Below are 18,001 nucleotides of genomic sequence, written 5' to 3'. Positions count from 1 at the left end.
AAAGCAGGATTATTGGTGAGTGGTGTCAGCGGGCCCGGGACGGATGCGATCTTGTAAAGACTCGCTATTCTGTGCCAAATGTTGATTGTGTTTTCAATCAGTGGGTGTCCTATCTGTTTATCTTTTTTGGAGTGTATAGTCCATGGATAGTAGAGTGTTTTATGTAGGGTTAGATTGCTTTCTAATTGGACCCAGTCTTTGTTTGGGCCATGGCAGTGCCAGTCTATGAGTCTGGTGATGTGTGCGGCCTGAAAATATTTTTTGAAGTCAGGAAGACCCATGCCTCCCTCACTTTTGGGAAGCGTTAGAAGATTGAAATTGATTCTGGGTCTTCTATCTGCCCAGAGGAAGCTTCTCTGTGCTTTAAGGAGAGTGCTAAAAAAGGTTTCCGGAATTTTTATGGGTAGAGCATTAAATAGGTACAATAGTCTAGGCAGTATCGTCATCTTCAAGATGGACGCCCTGCCAAACCATGAGAATTTCTTTGGTTTCCACCTCAGCAGGTCCTTAGTTATTGTGGATAATAAAGGTTTAAAGTTGTAGTTGTATAAAGTGTCAAGGTTGTTAGTTAAGTTTATTCCCAGGTATTTGAGTGTGGTCTGTTCCCATTTATAAGGGTAGTTGTCTTTCAGTCTCTTAAATTGGTCAGGTGGTAGGGTAAGGTTGAGTGCTTCAGATTTTGACTGATTCACTTTAAAATTGGAAATGAACCCAAAGGTTCGAAACACTTTTTGAAGATTTGGTAAAGATATATGTGGGTTGGTGATGAAGAGTAAAAGGTCATCCGCATATGCGGCTATTTTGTATTCTCTATGGTTTACTACGAAGCCCTGAATATCTCTGTGTAGGTTGATTGTTCTTATTAGGGGTTCTAAGGTGATGATGAAGAGAAGTGGTGATAGAGGGCATCCTTGGCGTGTTCCATTGTGAATCGAGATGGGGTCTGAGAGTATGTTATTTACTTTAATTTGGGCCTGGGGATTTCGATAGAGGGCTGAGATCCATGATAGCATGTTCTCTTTTAATCCAATATGGGCACAAGTGTCCATCATGTAGTCCCAGGAGACTCTATCGAAAGCCTTCTCTGCGTCAGTGGAAAGCAATATGCCGGCTGTTTTGGAGGTTTGAGCAAAGTGGATAAGATTCAGTGCCTTAGTGGTATTGTCACGTGCTTCCCTACCTGGCATGAATCCCACCTGCTCAGGGCCTATGATCTTTGCCAGAAGGGGTTTCAACCTATTGGCAAGTATTTTGGCCAGGATCTTGAGATCAACATTTAGGAGTGATATGGGCCTAAAGTTTGCGCAATCGGAGTGGTCCTTGTTAGGTTTTGGGATAACAGCTATGTGTGCCATTAAGAATGAGTTGGAGTTGTTTCTGTGTTTTGCTAGAAAGTTAAAGGCCGCTTGGAGAGGTTTCAGTAGAGAGATTGTGTAAGTCTTATAATATTGTGACGTAAAACCATCAGGTCCAGGGCTCTTACCTGTTTTTAAATCAAATATTGCGTCTGAGATCTCTGATATAGCTATAGGGTCATCCAGCTTGTTTGCCTCGCCACTTGCCAGAGAAGGTAAGTTACTGTTTTCCAAGAAGTCTTTAATTGCTTCTTGTTTTGTCTGAGTTATGTGGGATGGTTTGTGTTGGGCCGGCAGGTTGTATAATTTGGCATAGTAATCGTGGAACAGATCTGCCATTTCTTTAGATTTGTATTGCAGAGTCCCCTTTTTGTCCTTTATGGCATGGATATGACTAGATAGTGTTGCTTCCTTCAGGGCCCTAGCTAGTTGTTTCCCACTTTTGTCCCCTTGTTCATAAAAAATATTTTTTCTGAAAAAGAGGGATCTTTTGATTTTGAGATCCAGCAGGAGGCGTAATGCCTTTCTGCGTTCAGTCAGTTGCTCTTCTACCCGGCGAGATTGGGATTGTTTATGTTGTAGTTCCAAGTTAGAAATTTGTTGGGATAGTTTTGTAATTTCACCCTCTCTTTCCCTTTTCTTCCTGGCGCCCCATTTTATCAGTTCACCCCTCACCACTGACTTGTGGGCTTCCCAATTGTTTAGTGGGTTTGTATCAGTGTCAATGTTATTGTGAAAGTATGTATTAATAGTGTTTTGGATGTCATCTCTCACCATTTGGTCAGTAAGGAGTGTAGGGTTAAGTCTCCAATTAAATGCAGGTTTGCGGTGTGCACCCAGTTCTACTGAGATAGCCGTGGGTGCGTGGTCAGAAAGGGCAATAATGCCAATCTCAGCTGCAAGTAAGTTACCCAAATCTCTTTGTGAGACAAAGATCATGTCAATTCTTGAGTATCGTTTGTGAGGTGCTGAGTAAAAGGTAAAGTCCTTCTCCGATGGATGCATGGATCTCCACGCATCCACCAAAGTCAATGACTGCAGTAGTGTTTTCATTCGTTTAAGAAGCCTATAACTGACATGGGTGTGTCCAGAAGAGGTGTCCTTCAGGGGTGAAAGAGGTATGTTGAAGTCCCCGCCCAGGAGAACACATCCCTCCGCAAACCATTTAAGTTCTTCGATTATTTTGCCACAGAATGGCACATGGGAGGTGTTCGGAAAGTACACATTAGCAAGTGTTATAGGGGATCCCTCCCAGGTGCCCCTCAGGAACAAATATCTTCCCTCAGGGTCAATAAGTTGGTGCTTCAGTTCAAAAGGTGCGTCTTTGTTCAGTAGGATGGACACTCCTTTAGTTTTGGCATGGGGATTAGTAGAGTGGTAAGCTTTGGTGTATATATTGTCAGTGAGTTTAGGAATATTTTTGTCTTTGAAGTGGGTTTCTTGTAGAAATACCACGGAGGGACGTACTTTTTTAAGTTCTCTTAACAATCTAGACCGTTTTTCAGGAATATTCAGGCCATTTACATTATGTGAGACAAGGGTTGGCTTTTTCCCCAGAAAAGCATATGCCATCTTGGCCTTTAATCTAGGATGGATGGGTTCTGAAAAAGCTACTTCCGTGAGTGAATTTCACAGGAGTTGTAGGTGGCACAGCGTGTTAGGGTAGGGTGCTGTGGTACAGAAGAGGAGAATGCGTACGTGCGTGGGGATAAGGAGGGGGAATGGGAGTAGGGGGTGGGGGGGGTAAGGTAAGGGGAGAAAGAGGGATGAAAGATTTAAGTAGGAAAGGTATAAGAAGAGAAGTACCCACCAGCCACTAGTCGGTGGTGGGTCTGTTTGGGATTCAACCAGTATGCGTATGTGTTGGTATTTTCCCTTTGGGGGATAGTGGGAGGTGATCAATAAGCAGTCTAACGGTGACTGTGTCTTTGGACTGCTCTGTGGCAGCAATGTAGGTGACCAGAGGGGGGGCCCGGCTCAGTGCGTTGTGTCTAATCCCCATCAAGAGGATATCTGAAAGTAAGGTATCTGAGACCAGTTATTAGCATCTATTGTAGGCTACGGTGGATTTGAGTAATGGGGGGGAAGGAGATGTACAAGTTACCATTAACCAGTTTGCAAGAGCAGTTAACAATATAAACACTTTATAAACCATTCAAAAGAAACTAAGGCCTAGGCACCAAGCTGTATAACGGGTACTGGCAAAGAAAGAAAAAAATAAAAATAAAAAAAAAATAAAAAAACCAAAGCAAAAACAAGACCCCGTCAGATTTTAACCCAAAACCTAAGTGAGTAAGTGCTTAACTTTCAACTCTTCCGCATTGCATTACTAGGTCCAGGCATCCCCGTGTACACTAGGGGTAGCCTAGTCCCTGTGCAAGAACGATAAGTTTCCCACAACAAGCAAGAGAGGAACAAGGTTTCTGTTTCATATAGGTCTAGCCCTCCCTTATAATCCCCGAGCAAGATATGTCATAGCGAGTGAAGTAGGGGGGTCTTCACGGATGTTTGTCCAGACTATGCGGAAGGAGGTCTAGTCCAGATGGATTAAATAGTGTCCTTAGGGTTAACCTGTTATTGCTTTCTGCTACTAGCCGCAAGGGTATACATTCCCCCATGTTATGTTGGGGGGAGGGAATATACAGCGGTGGTTCATGCAATGTAACTCACTGTTCTGAAGTCATGAGAGATACACCATCTCTGGAGATGTAGGGGGGTATCTCCTGCGCCAATAGCGACATTTAGGCGCTTAACACTTCGCCATTCTCAGAACCTAGATAAAAGACAAAAGTTAAAGCATAACAGAATAAAAGTCAATGTTGTTGCTGCAGATTGTAATAGTCTCTCCGCAGAAAACTGAAGTCTAACCATGTTAGGGGGGGGGAGGCGAAAGGGGGAACCTTCAGCTTTTAGAGTTGTGTGCCCCCCTATTGCAACAAGATAGTGACAGCCGCCAAGGTGGGATAGTGGGTGAGTTTTTCATAAACAAAACAAAACAAGGTGGGTTGCTCCATTTCAAGGTGCCGCACTAGAGAGCTGGGAGATAACTTGCATCAGGTCAGGATTTATGTTGTAGAAGGTTTGGTCGTTTCAGTAGCCTCTTGGTTCTCTCCCTCTCGGGCTCCTAGCACTTTTGGAGGATGCTGGGGACTCTAAATTGTGTCTGTCAGTGCTTCTGCGGTGCTTGCCTAGCTGATAAGGCGATTGTGTCTGGGGAGGACTCGCTGAGAATTGTGGGTTGTTGATCGCCGGCGGTGTGAGGAATTCTGCATACCATTCCGGGAGGTCCACCGGTGTAATTTGTAGTTCCTCGCAGAATTTTTTGAGGTCTTCAGGGACTTTTAGCATATGCTGTTTCCCCAGGAAGTTTGCTTGTAGTGCGAACGGGAACTTCCATCTGTAGTTGATTCCTTTTTGCTTCAATACTTCTAGAAGCGGACGTAACGCTCTTCTATTTTTCAGTGTAATGGGCTACAGGTCTTGAAAAAGCTGGATCGTAGCTTCTTCGTGCACTATCCTTTCCTTCATCCGTGCTTTGTGGAGGATGTCTTCCTTCAGGCTAAAGTTCGATAGGCAACAGATGATGTCCCTTGGGGGGATTCCATCCTGCGCTCTGGGTCTGAGAGCCCTATGCGCCCTGTCAAATTCAATGGGGGATTGCTCCGGCCGTTCGATGAGAGTGTTAAAGATGGCAGTTAGGGCTGGTCTGATCTGGTCCGGGGGTACCGATTCGGGCACTCCTCTGACTCTGATATTGTTCCGCCTGCCACGGTTGTCCAGGTCTTCAATCTGCCTGTTCATAGCGATCAAATGTTGGGAATGCGAGTTAGTGATATCGTCCAGCCTGATCAGTGCCCTGTCCCTCCTTTTCCCAGCTCTGTCTGTGATTGCCATTTGCTCAGTTAATCTCATTAGCTCGGTCTTAATGTCTGTGATTGCCGCAGCAAAGGAGCTTTTGATATCAGCGGCAATGTCTGTCATAGCTGGGTAAGTAAGGAGCTGGTCGGTTTTGCCATGGCCTGCGGTTGAGTCTTCAGACACCGATAGGGAGACTTCATCATCTTCCATATCCTCCACAATACTGTTTCTTCGTGACAGCGCCATTTTAGAGCTTTTGTTCCCTCCACAGTATTTAAATTGGCTAAGGTTTGCCGGCGAGTTCTTTTTCTTCTTCTGGGGTGTCCCCACAGAGCGGAGAATATGGCTGTGTGTGCTTCTCTTTGATTGTGTGGACATATTCGTCTGTCAGGTCCGTTTTCAGTGCACGGGCCCTTCTGGTCACCAGGGTTTCTCTACATTACAGTCATGTGTGTTGCTCACCAGGCCACCACCCCTGTGGTAGAGTTTGGCAGTTCTTGGGTAGGAGAACTGTATTGCTAGTGGGGTGTACACCTGTGCTGGGGGAGTGCTGGGGAAGGATTAGGTGATTTCAGTCCAAGTTGAGCTAGTTAGTTAGGGAGGTACAGGGTGTACTTGGAGTAGCAAGATGGCCGCCGTCTCCAGTAAATAGGCCTGAGCCTCAGGCTTTCCCTGCTCTGATGGACTTAGCTTCCTGTGCTCCCAGGATCTGCCCCCCGAATCTGTTTGTGGTACAGGCTCCCACTAAGTATGGTGGAATTAGTCCGCTGTGGAGGGGGGGGGGGGAATGCCGTTCTGGTACTCACTGCGGCCCGGTGGAGGTATAGGCCAGATCCAGGGCCTGGATGGACGCTCCGGGAGACTGCTGGGCACTGTACTCCGTTGGTCAGACCGTGCTGTGTCCGGATGAGCAGCGATGTGTGTCCGCTGGGCAGACTCCTCACTCCGGCGGTGTTGCGGCAGAGGCTGGCATGGTCCTGCGTTCTCGTAGGCCGCAATATGGCGGCCGGGGCTCCGCAATGCGGCCGGGTGCGAGTACGCCGCTAAGGGTGGTTATTTTTCCTCCGATGGCCTCCGGGAGACAGCTCTGCAGACCCCAGACACTTTGTGAGGGATTTCCAGGGGTGGATGGCGGTGGATGGCTAGCGGCAGGCGTCCGGACTTAGTAGGCCCCAAGATGGCGGCGCCGCGTCCCCGGGTGGCGGCCAGCCACGGCCCGGAGAACGGCGTTTGCGGTGGCTGCAGAGATCGATACGGGCATCGGACTGTTCCCCACACTAGCGGCAACCCCGATGGACGGTGGGGAACCGCGGAGAGGCTCGCCGGGCTCGGATGGCCAGAGATTGTCAGGAGGCCTCGGCGGAGCTCCTCGGATACGCGTCCGCTCCTATTTATTATAGCAAAAAGTAAAAAATATTTTTTTTTTTTCAAAATTGTCACTCTTTTTTTGTTTATAGTGCAAAAAATAAAAACGCAGATGTGATCAAATACCACCAAAAAGAAAACTATTTGTGGGAAAAAAAAGGACGTCAATTTTGTTTGGGTACGCCGTATCGCAAAAAATGGTCTGGTCAATAAGGGTGAAAATCCTTCTGGGGCTGATGTGGTTAACAACCAATAATTGCCGGCTTTTTTTTTTTTTTACTTTACATTTCAGCTGTCAAAGGGGGAATCCCACTGACCGATGAAAAAACCGAGCCTGAAAGTATCGATTTCAAATGTTGGAGCATTTGCAAGAGAGCCGATATATATGGGTGCAACTCTAATTATAACGTTTGCGCAAACCAATCAATATACGCTTATTGGGATTTTTTTTTACCAAAAACATGTAGAAGAATACATATTGGCCTAAATTTATGAAGAAATTTTATTTTTTTATTTTATTGGATATGTTTTATATTGCGTATATAGTGGAATGTAATATATATATATATATATATATATATATATATATATATATATATATTAAAATTGGCACTCTTTTTTGTTTATAGCGCAAAAAAAGGTGATCAAATACATCCAAAAGAAATCTCTAGTTGTGGAAAATAAATTATATAAATGTCATCTTTTGTACAGCTTTGAATGACTGCGCAATTGTCAGTTAAAGTGATGCAGTGCCAAAAAAAAAAAAGAAAAAAGCCCTGGTCATGAAGGGGGGTAAATTTTCCAGAGGTCAAGTGAAGTTGAACACTGAACTGTACCAAGGGTTTTGCATTGCAGATGCTGTTTTTCTCAGCAATCCATATTCCCGAGTTCAGCGGTCAGATGATGGCAATCAATATACATTAGAGAGATAATCCTGTGTGCAGGGGCAGCACAGCTGCCAGATGTCACCGATTCCTGAGAAGTCATCTCATGATTTTAGGACTCTGTCCCTGGAAGGATCTGAAAGTCTCCTTCTGTTGATGTTAAATAAACTACACAATAAAGTCCATCCTGTTTACATGTTTTTTTTTTTATCGGATGTTTTTTGGATTAAGATGGTTGCCAGATAAACAGTATATATCCAATAAAAAAGCACTTTTTTTTATTTAAAGAGAACCAGTCACAGTTAAAGTGATGCAGGAATCTGAATCCAAATCTGAATAAGTACAATTTGTGGGCTTAGTGGTGTATATGTGTTTTTCTTTTTTTTATATTTTTAGTTCTGTTGATTTGTGTGACAATTTGTCTCGATGTCGTTTTGTACTTAAAAAAAAAATATTTTAATAAAACTTGATTAGAAGATTTAGTATTTACATTATATATTTAGATTTGAATATTTAATATTCAAATTATAGATTTAGATTGGAACATTTAGTATTTAGATTTGAATATTTAGTATTCAAATTGTATATTTAGATTTAAATATTTAGTATTAAATTTATATATTTAGATTTAAATATTTAGTATTAAAATTATATATTTAGATTCAGATATATAGTATTAAAATCATTTAATTATATTTGAATATTTAGTTATATATATTATATTTAGTATTAAAATTATAGATTTACGTAGATTCAAATATTTAGTATTAAAATTGTATATTTATATTTGAATATTTAGTATTAATATCATATATTGAGATTTTAATATTCAGTATTAAACATATATTTGTATGCAAATATTTAGTATTAAAATTATATATTTAGAGACAAATATTTAGTATTAAAATTATATATTTAGATTCAGATATTTAGTATTAAAATCATTTAATTATATTTGAATATTTAGTAATATATATATATATATATATATATATATATATATATATATATATATATATATATATATATATATATATATATATATATATATTATATTTAGTATTAAAATTATAGATTTATGTAGATTCAAATATTTAGTATTAAAATTGTATATTTATATTTGAATATTTAGTATTAATATCATATATTGAGATTGGAATATTTAGTATTAAAAATATATTTGTATGCAAATATTTAGTATTAAAATTGTATATTTAGATTTAAATATTTAGTATTAAAATTATATATTTAGAATCAAATATTTAGTATTAAAACTATATATATTTAGATTCAAACATTTAGCATTAAAATTATATATTTAGATTCAAATATTTAATATTAAAATCATTTACTTAGATTTGAATATTAAGTATTATAATTCCGTATGTATATGTATGTATTATATATATATATATATATATATATATATATATATATATATATATATATATATATATATATATTTTTTTTTTTATATTTAATAATATACATTGTATATTTATATTTGAATATTTAGTATTAATATCACATATTTCGATTGGAATATTTAGTATTAAAATTATATATATATATTTAAAATATTTAAAATAATAATAAACCTGCCTGTTTTTTTTTTTAACCTTTAAGAGGAAACTTCCTCTGTAAACTTTTACCGATACGGTATTGAAAATATCTTCTAAACCTGTACAGTTTTAGGATATTTCCAGTGCATGCAGCAGTGCCATCACTGGCACATGTGCTCTGAAGTAATGGTCCACATGTGCTGTTCATTCTGAGCCCCGTGCCGTGAACGACGGCTCCTGTGTGCATGCATGGGAGTGACGTCATTAGCAGTGGTGGCTGGTGCTCAACATTTTTGGGGGGGCACATACAAACTTAAAAATTATGAAAAATACTTTTTTAAAAAAACATCAATTGCTGCCTCACTGTGCCTATCAAATTCCGCCACTGTGCCTATCATATGCTGCCACTGTGCCCATCAAATACAGCCACTGTGCCCATCAAATACAACCACTGTGCCCAGCAAATGCAGCCACTGTGCCCATCAAATGCAGCCACTGTGCCCATCAAATACAACCACTATGCCCATCATATGCAGCCACTGTGCCCACCAAATACAGCCACTTTGCCATCAAATTCATCCCCTGTGCCCATCATATGCAGCCACTGTGCCCTCCAAATACAGCCACTGTGCCCATCATGTGCAGCCACTGTGCCCACCAAATACAGTCACTGTGCCCATCATATGCAGGCACTGTGCTTAGCATATACAGCCACTGTGCCCACCAAATACAGTCACCGTGCCCATCATATTCAGCCACTGTGCCCAGTATATGCAGCCACTGTGTCCAGCATATGCAGCCACTGTGCCTATCAAATACAGACACTATGCCCATCATATGCAGCCACTGTGCTCATCAAATACAGCTACTGTACCCATCAGATACAGCCACTGTGACCAGCAAATACAGTCACTGTGCCCATCAAATACAGCCACTGTGCCCACCAAATACAATCACTGTGCCCATCAAATGCAGTCACTGTGCCCATCAAATGCAGCCACTGTGCCCACCAAATACATAAGTGTGTGTCTCCTCCGCTCCTCTTCCTAAGCGCCAGACATCCAATAGGGTGGTCTGGCGCTTTGGCCAATCAGGAAACGGGTCTGACACCCTGCCTCCTGATTGGCGGGGAGGAAGATTAGTGTGAAAATAGCGAAAATTAATTCGATATCGTCACACAAATCTGTGGGATCAGGGCGCACTCTCTGCGCCCCGAGCCCACCCTATTTTTAAGCCTAATAAAGCCTCTAGCTCTAATCAGGTGCTTCAAAAAGTACCACCCCCTCCCACCCCACCATAGGAATCCATGTGTCCGGTGTCCTGAAAGGGACCGGGCGCATGGATGGGGGGGCGGCGCCCGTGCACCCACGATGCATGGGCCGCCACTGCCCATTAGTGATGCCAGTCAGTGCTGCCTATCAGTACCCATCAGTGTCTGCTCATCAGTGCCACCCACCAGTGCTGCCTATCATTGCCCATCGGTGTCGCATATCAGTGCTCATCAATGCGGCATATTAGTGCCTCCTCATCAGTGCCCATAAGTGCGATAAGTGCCGAATCATCAGTGGAGAAAAAATATTTATTTATTAAAAAACTTTGTTTCATTTTCAAAATGTTTAATCAAGCAGTGATAAAATAACACAAAAAAAGCTCTATTTGTGTAAACAAAATGATAAAAATGTCATGTGGGTACAGTGTTGTATGACCGTGTAAGCTGAAAATTGGCCTGGTGTTTAAGAACTTCAAATTTGTTTGATGAACTGAATCATTTAAAGTGGAGGTCAATCCTGAAAAAAAAAAAAATTACAAACAAATACAACAAAAAAATAGAAAAAAAATAAAAATAAAATGTTATTCTCCAGAAATGCCTGTTGCTAGGCAGATCGTCCTAATCTGCTACTTCCTATTCTGCGGTGATCTTCAGTCTTCTCCTCCTCGTGTTGATTTCTGGGAAATTTGGGCGCAGTGTCTTCTGGGACCTGTGTCACAGGAGACAGCTGCCCATTCAGAAACCGCCAGGGGGACTCGCGCATGCGCAGTAGGAAACGGGCAGTGAAGCCGCAAGGCTCCACTGCCTGTTTCCCTTAGTGAGGATGGCAGCGGTAAGTGTCCTTATTAAAAGTCCACAGCTACAGTGTTTGTAGCTGCTCTCTTTTAAAAACAATTTTTTTTGTTTTACGGCTGGAACACCACTTTAAAGCGGGTGTAAACCCGAATTTTTTTAATTTTTTTTTTATGTCATAATGTAGAGTATAAGATTTCCTATCATTTGAGCCCAGTCTTGCCACAAAGAGTTAATCCAGCTCTGAGCAATCCTCTTTTATTGTTCAGTGAGATAAATCTTGACAAACAGAGAAAAACTTTGTCAAATCCTCCCCCTTGCTGTGAGTGACAGGTGATTTACCTATCTCGTGCACTAACCTAAGAGACATGCATTGTTTTCTAATTCCCTCCCACTCTGCTCTGCCAGGATTGGATGTTCCACAACTCAGCATGATTGGGCATGCTGAAGTCATGTGGTTACTTTCCTGTTTTTTCACTGGATGTTAGAGATCATAGCAGAAGTTCAGTGTAAGAAATACACAGGAGAAAACCAATGTTGATAAGGGGAGTGTAGAGCTGGGCGGGGAGTCTACTGACATCACGACTCCACCCACTGAGCCCTGGAAAACAGACCCGCCCAAAAAAAACTTCAGTTTTTCGGGTCTCATAGCAGGCAGAGGGGAGACATTTGACAGATAAGTATACATGCAGGAGGCATGTATATCCTTCTAGATAACCACTATGGCAGTAGTTTAGAAAGCACGAGAGTGGGTTTATATCCACTTTAAGTGTAACAAATATGCAAAAAAGAAAAACCAGGAAAATATAATACAGTGTTGTGAAAAAGTATTCATACCCCTATGAATACTTTTTCACAGCACTGTATTACATTTTCTGTTTTGGGTTTAATCACCGCTTCAGCTCATTGACTTCAATAAAATAAACATTCCCCAGGAAATTGTTTGTTAAAAATCCTTACCTCAGCGCTTGCTATTTTGTACAACTTTCAGTACCTCTGGGTCCCTGATCTCTCGGTGCTGCTTCCCTGAACTTTTGGTTTTCACAGGAAAGCATTAGCATTGGACAGCGCAGTCTCCAGACAGTTTTTTAGTGTAAATAGCTGAGGGGAGAGGAGCAGGGGATCCCCTTGCCATCCTAGGCATGTTTTTTCTATTCATGCATGCGGTGTAGGGAGACACAACTCAGGGTGTAAAAGGGAGACGCCCTGAAGCAGGAAATGTGGGGCAGTGATGATGCCACCACCTTACACAGGAACATAGGCAAAGATGAATAGACAAGGAAGCAGCATACTCACTTAGTGATTATATCAGCTTATAAAAATTCTTAGAAACTGAGGATGTGATTTGAGTGTAAATGAAGTGTGCAGACTTAGGAGGGATGTATATTTCTTCCTTATTTAGCTCTATCTATGTTGCCTGTAATCTGACGCGTTTGCTTGATTTAAAGCTGGAAGTTGTATCTGCTTATGTTTTGCCTTCTCTGATTCCCCCATTCCCCTCATTTATTTTTTATTTTTTAATAAAACCTTTCCATTGTCATTACATACTTTATTTGATACCCACCACTGGGTCTCTCTGATTCTCTATGGAATGCAGGCAGGTCATGGCTGGTGGGAGGGGCCAGCAGGATTCTGTACAATGCTTCCTGAAAATATCGCAGCCTCCTTCCTCAGTACTCCTCTCAGGAGTCCTCAGCCCTGATTGAAAACGGTGGGCTGGGTCTTGGGAGGAGTTAAGAAAATATCTAAAAGCCTTGATGAGTGGGTGTCAGTGTGAGGTGGGTGTCAGTGTGGGGTGGGTGTCAGTGTGGAGTGGGTGTCAGTGGGGGGTGAGTGTCAGTGCGGAGTGGGTGTCAGTGCGGGGTGGGTGTCAGTGTGGGGTGAGTGTCAGTGCGGAGTGGGTGTCAGTGTGGGGTGAGTGTCAGTGCGGAGTGGGTGTCAGTGTGGAGTGGGTGTCAGTGTGGGGTGGGTTTCAGTGTGGAGTGGGTGTCAGTGTGGGGTGGTTTTCAGTGTGGGGTGGGTTTCAGTGTGGGGTGGGTGTCAGTGTGGAGTGGGTGTCAGTGTGGGGTGGTTGTCAGTGTGGGGTGGTTGTCAGTGTGGGGTGGCTGTCAGTGTGGAGTGGGTGTCAGTGTGAGGTGGGTGTCAGTGCGGAGTGGGTGTCAGTGCGGGGTGGGTGTCAGTGTGGGGTGAGTGTCAGTGTGGGGTGGGTTTCAGTGTGGGGTGGGTTTCAGTGTGGAGTGGGTGTCAGTGTGGAGTGGTTGTCAGTGTGGGGTGGTTGTCAGTGTGGAGTGGGTGTCAGTGTGAGGTGGGTGTCAGTGCGGAGTGGGTGTCAGTGCGGGGTGGGTGTCAGTGTGGGGTGAGTGTCAGTGTGGGGTGGGTTTCAGTGTGAAGTGGGTGTCAGTGTGGAGTGGGTGTCAGTGTGGGGTGGGTGTCAGTGTGGGGTGGATGTCAGTGTGGATTGGGTGTTAGTGTGGGGTGGGTGTCAGTGTGGGGTGGGTTTCAGTGTGGAGTGGGTGTCAGTGTGGGGTGGGTGTCAGTGTGGAATGGGTGTCGGTGTGGAATGGGTGTTGGTGTGGGGTGGGTGTCAGTGTGTGGGGGGGGGGTGTCAGTGTGGAGTTAAACTGACTTCATTTACAGACCAAAGTTCATCCCTTTAATCTCTAAAAAAAACTAAATGTTAGTTTGTTTATCGTTACCTCCCACCTTCCCTTTAACAATGTTGTTAAAGGGAATGTAAAGGCAGAAGGTTTGTTATCTTAATGCATTCTATGCAGCCCCCCTCAGCCCCCCTAATACTTACCTAAGGTCCCTCTCTGACCAGTGATGTTCACAAGCGTCTTAGCCTTCTGAGACCCTCCCTCATGATTGGCTGAGACACAGCAGCAGCACTATTGGCTCCAGCTGCTGTCAATCAAGGTCAGCTAGACAATCAGGGAGACAGGGGGCGGAGCCGGGCCGGGCTCGGTGTCTGAATGGACACAGGGAGCTGTGATTCATCCCAGGTGCCCCCATAGCAAGCTGCTGGCTGCGGGGGCATTAAACAGGAGGGAGGGGCCAGATTCCCTGATCTTATAGGGAATGCCTTGAAATGTTAATTGTGTATTACACAGTACCCTGAAAGATTTACACTTTGTCTTGTTTTGGATGTAAAAAAAAAACGAAAAGAACTCTTTCTGTGCCTAGGCACTCCTGTTCCGTGTAATAGCTGTATGTCTGCAGCGTGAGATCATCTATTGCACTGCTGTCTCTGACCAGATTTGGTGTGAGATTTGATGATGTCCCTATTGTGGAACTCAATGTTCTCCTTGCTGGAGAGGAAGCTGTACCTGAGGAACTGCACTGCAAGAATCTCCCTGCTTCAACTTCATCCATTCCGTAGATCTGGCTTCTGGAATTCCATGTGCTACATATGCAGGTAGCAGATTTATCATACTGTACATTGTGTCTCAGTATAACAAAAGAAAGTTCAAAGGGAAATGCCCTCTTAGACAGTTGACACAAGGGTGTCCCCATTGGAGGATTTCCCCTCACCTCTTGTTCTTGGGGAACTTTGGACTTCCTATCACTTTGTGTCCTGGTCACAAATTCACAATGGTCACCGAGACAAAACAGAGAGGGGACGCAGAGAGCAACAAAAACCTGAAAGAGGCTCCAACACTTCCCCGACCTATCCAAAACTATTTTTAAAAAGCTTGGGCTAGAAGCGAACTCTAATAAATAGGCTCTTAGAATCTTCTCCTTCTCCAGGTATGATTCTACTCGTATTGCTGTATTTGTCCAGCTTGGACCGCTGTGAAGCTGAAGATTACTGTAGTAGGCATTGTTGCTGCAGTGATTGTTGCTATCTTCTAGTTCCTGTATGTCAGAGCTGGGCTCAGCCCTTCCTTCTCTGAGCTGGCTGCTCAGCTGTTGGCTAATTGCCAGCTCCTATCTCTCTCCACAGTTACCCAGCTGTTGATGATATCCTGCTCGTCAGTCCTGTATATTTAACCGCTTCTTGGTTTTCGTCAGAAGGGCAGGTACAGGCAGAATCATGTACCGGTATGTTGCCCTTTAAGAGGCGGCGAGGCCACACCCGCGGGGAAGCTCCGTTAATCGGGTTGCGGGTCACGGAGAGGAAGAATGGGGAGATGCTATAGTAAACAATATAACTATAATTTTGCTGTATTCCAGTCATGAGCTTTTTCATTGCATCTGACTGTTGATTGTTTTTATATTAGGCTGTATTGTTCCTGTGCATTGCATCATATTTACCAATTTCAGACCGGACCATTTTGCTGGCTTAAAACCAGACCACTTTTTGCGATTCGGCACTGCGTCGCTTTAACTGACAATTGCGCGGTCTTGCGACGTGGCACCAAAACAAAATTGACATCCTTTTTTCCCCACAAATAGAGCTTTCTTTTGGTGGTGTTTGATCACCTCTGCGGTTTTATTTTTTGCGCCATAAACAAAAAATAGCGACAATTTTTTAAAATAAACATTATTTTTTACTTTTTGTTATAATAAATATCCCCCAAAAATATATTAAAAAAAATGTTTTTCTCAGTTTAGACCGATACGTATTCTTCTACATATTTTTGGTAAAAAAATTCACAATAAGCGATTATTGATTGGTTTGCGCAAAATTTATAGCGTTTACAAAATAGGGGATAGTTTTATGGCATTTTTAAAAAAAAAAATTTTTTACTAGTAATGGCGGCGATCAGCGATTTTTATTGTGACTGCTACATTATGGCGGACACATCGGACATTTTTGACACATTTTTGGGACCATTGTCATTTATACAGCAATCAGTGCTATACAAATGCACTGATTCCTGTGTAAATGACACTGGCAGTGAAGGAGTTAACCAGGGGGTGGCAGTGTAGGGGTTAAGTGTGTCCTAGGGGTGTGTTACTAACTGTGGGGGGCTGGGCTGTCTGTTAGTGAACACTGATCTCTGCTCCAATCACAGGGAGCAGAGATCAGTGTCACTTGTTGCTAGGCAGAACGGGAAGATGCTGTTTTCAGCCTCCCCATGAGACGATCGCGGGTATCCCCGCGGCAATCGAGTCCCCGGGACCCACGACCGGACTCACGGGGGTCCCGACCGACGCGTGCGCGCACATGATGGCATGGTGGCAATTTCAAATGGACGTACCTGTACGTCAGTTTGCCTGCCCGTGCCATTTTGCCGACGTCGTCATGCGCCGGTCGGGAAGTGGTTAAATGAATTTTAATATTAACTTATTTTTCGTCTGGTCCCATTGAGCGCTGTTTGATGTATAAGACTATAGTAAACAAGCATCTACCCGTTCTGCCTAGCAACAAGTGACACTGATCTCTGCTCCCTTTGATTGGAGCAGAGATCAGTGACGTGCACAACACAGCCACACCCCGTACAGTTATCAACACGCCCCTAGGACACACTTAACCCCTACACTGTCACCTCCTGGTTAACCCCTTCACTGCCAGTGTCATTTCAACAGGAATCACTGCATTTGTATAGCACTGATTGCTGTACAAATGACAATGGTCCCAAAAATGTGTCAAAAATATCCGATGTGTCCATCATAATGTCACAGTCATGATAAAAATCGCAGATCGCCGCCATTTCGAAAAAAAAAAATTTTTTTATAAAAATGCCATAAATCTATCCCCTATTTTGTAAATGCTATAACTTTTGCGCAAACCAATCAATAAACGCTTGTTGAGATTTTTTTTTACCAAAAATATGTAGAAGAATACGTATCGGCCTAAACTGAGGAAAAAAATTGTTGGGGATATTATAGCAAAAAGTAAAAAATAATGTGGTTTTTTTTTTCAAAATTGTCGCTCTTTTTTTGTTTATAGCGCACAAAAAATAAAAACCACAGAGGTGATCAAATGCAACCAAAAGAAAGCTCTATTTGTGGGAAAAAAAGGACGTCAATTTTGTTTGGGAGCCACGCCGCATGACCGCAAAATTGTCAGTTAAAGCGACGCAGTGCCGAATTTCAAAAAGTGCTCTGGTCAGGAAGGGGGTACATTCTTCCGGGGCTGAAGTGATTAAGCCGCCCAGTCCAGGTGAAGATTGTGACATCACCACCCTTCCCTGCCACTTTTGTCCAATCAGAGAGTGCATTGTGAAAAATGGAAGGCATCCTCTAAATGGCGAGATGAAGATCGTAACATCACCACCCTTCCTTGCCAACTCGTGCAATCAGAGAACCCTATGCGAAAAAAAGGAAGGCACCGTCGGAATCCCAAGGTGAAGATTGTATCATCACCACCCTTCCACTCCACCTCGTCAAATCAGAGAACGCTTTGTGAAAAATGGAAGGCATCCTTTGATTGGCGCCCCCATGCTCTGGCTACTACAGTGAGTCTCCACTTCCATTGAGATCAGCCAGATATGGAATATGCATCCAAGTTGGACCAATGTAACTATGCAAAAAATATATAGCTGGAATTCAGCATTTTTATAAACCAATAGGAACTAATTCGTAAACATAGAGTTGATCAAAGCTGTACTCATTGCAGGATTCGACCGATGTAACAAGTAGACATGTGCGACTACTTTCGTACGAATCCGAAATGCAAATTTTTATGCATACGAATTCTGTACGAAATATGAAATTTCATTTATGAATTTCGGATCCAAATTCATAACGAAAATTTGTAATTGTTACGAAAAGTTAATGAACCTAAAAGTTAAAACCCAGGAAGTCAGCACAGCACAGGGATGGTGGGAACCCCTCATAATGGGCACAGCGGGTGTACACTCAGACCCGGGAACACAGCACAGGGATGGTGGGAACTCTATGGGAATTTCTATGCTTATGAATTTTATACGAAATTACGTTAACGAGTTTCGGAATTTCGGATCCAAATTAACAGAAACGTGACTGGTGTTTTGTTCACCAATCAGAGGAAGTCAGCACAGCACTGGG

The sequence above is a fragment of the Lithobates pipiens genome, unplaced genomic scaffold (assembly GCF_037356315.1).
Source record: "Lithobates pipiens isolate NorthernLeopardFrog02 unplaced genomic scaffold, aLitPip1_a1.2 Scaffold_13, whole genome shotgun sequence".
In the NCBI taxonomy this organism is placed as follows: domain Eukaryota; kingdom Metazoa; phylum Chordata; class Amphibia; order Anura; family Ranidae; genus Lithobates; species Lithobates pipiens.
This window is presented reverse-complemented; position numbering follows the sequence as displayed.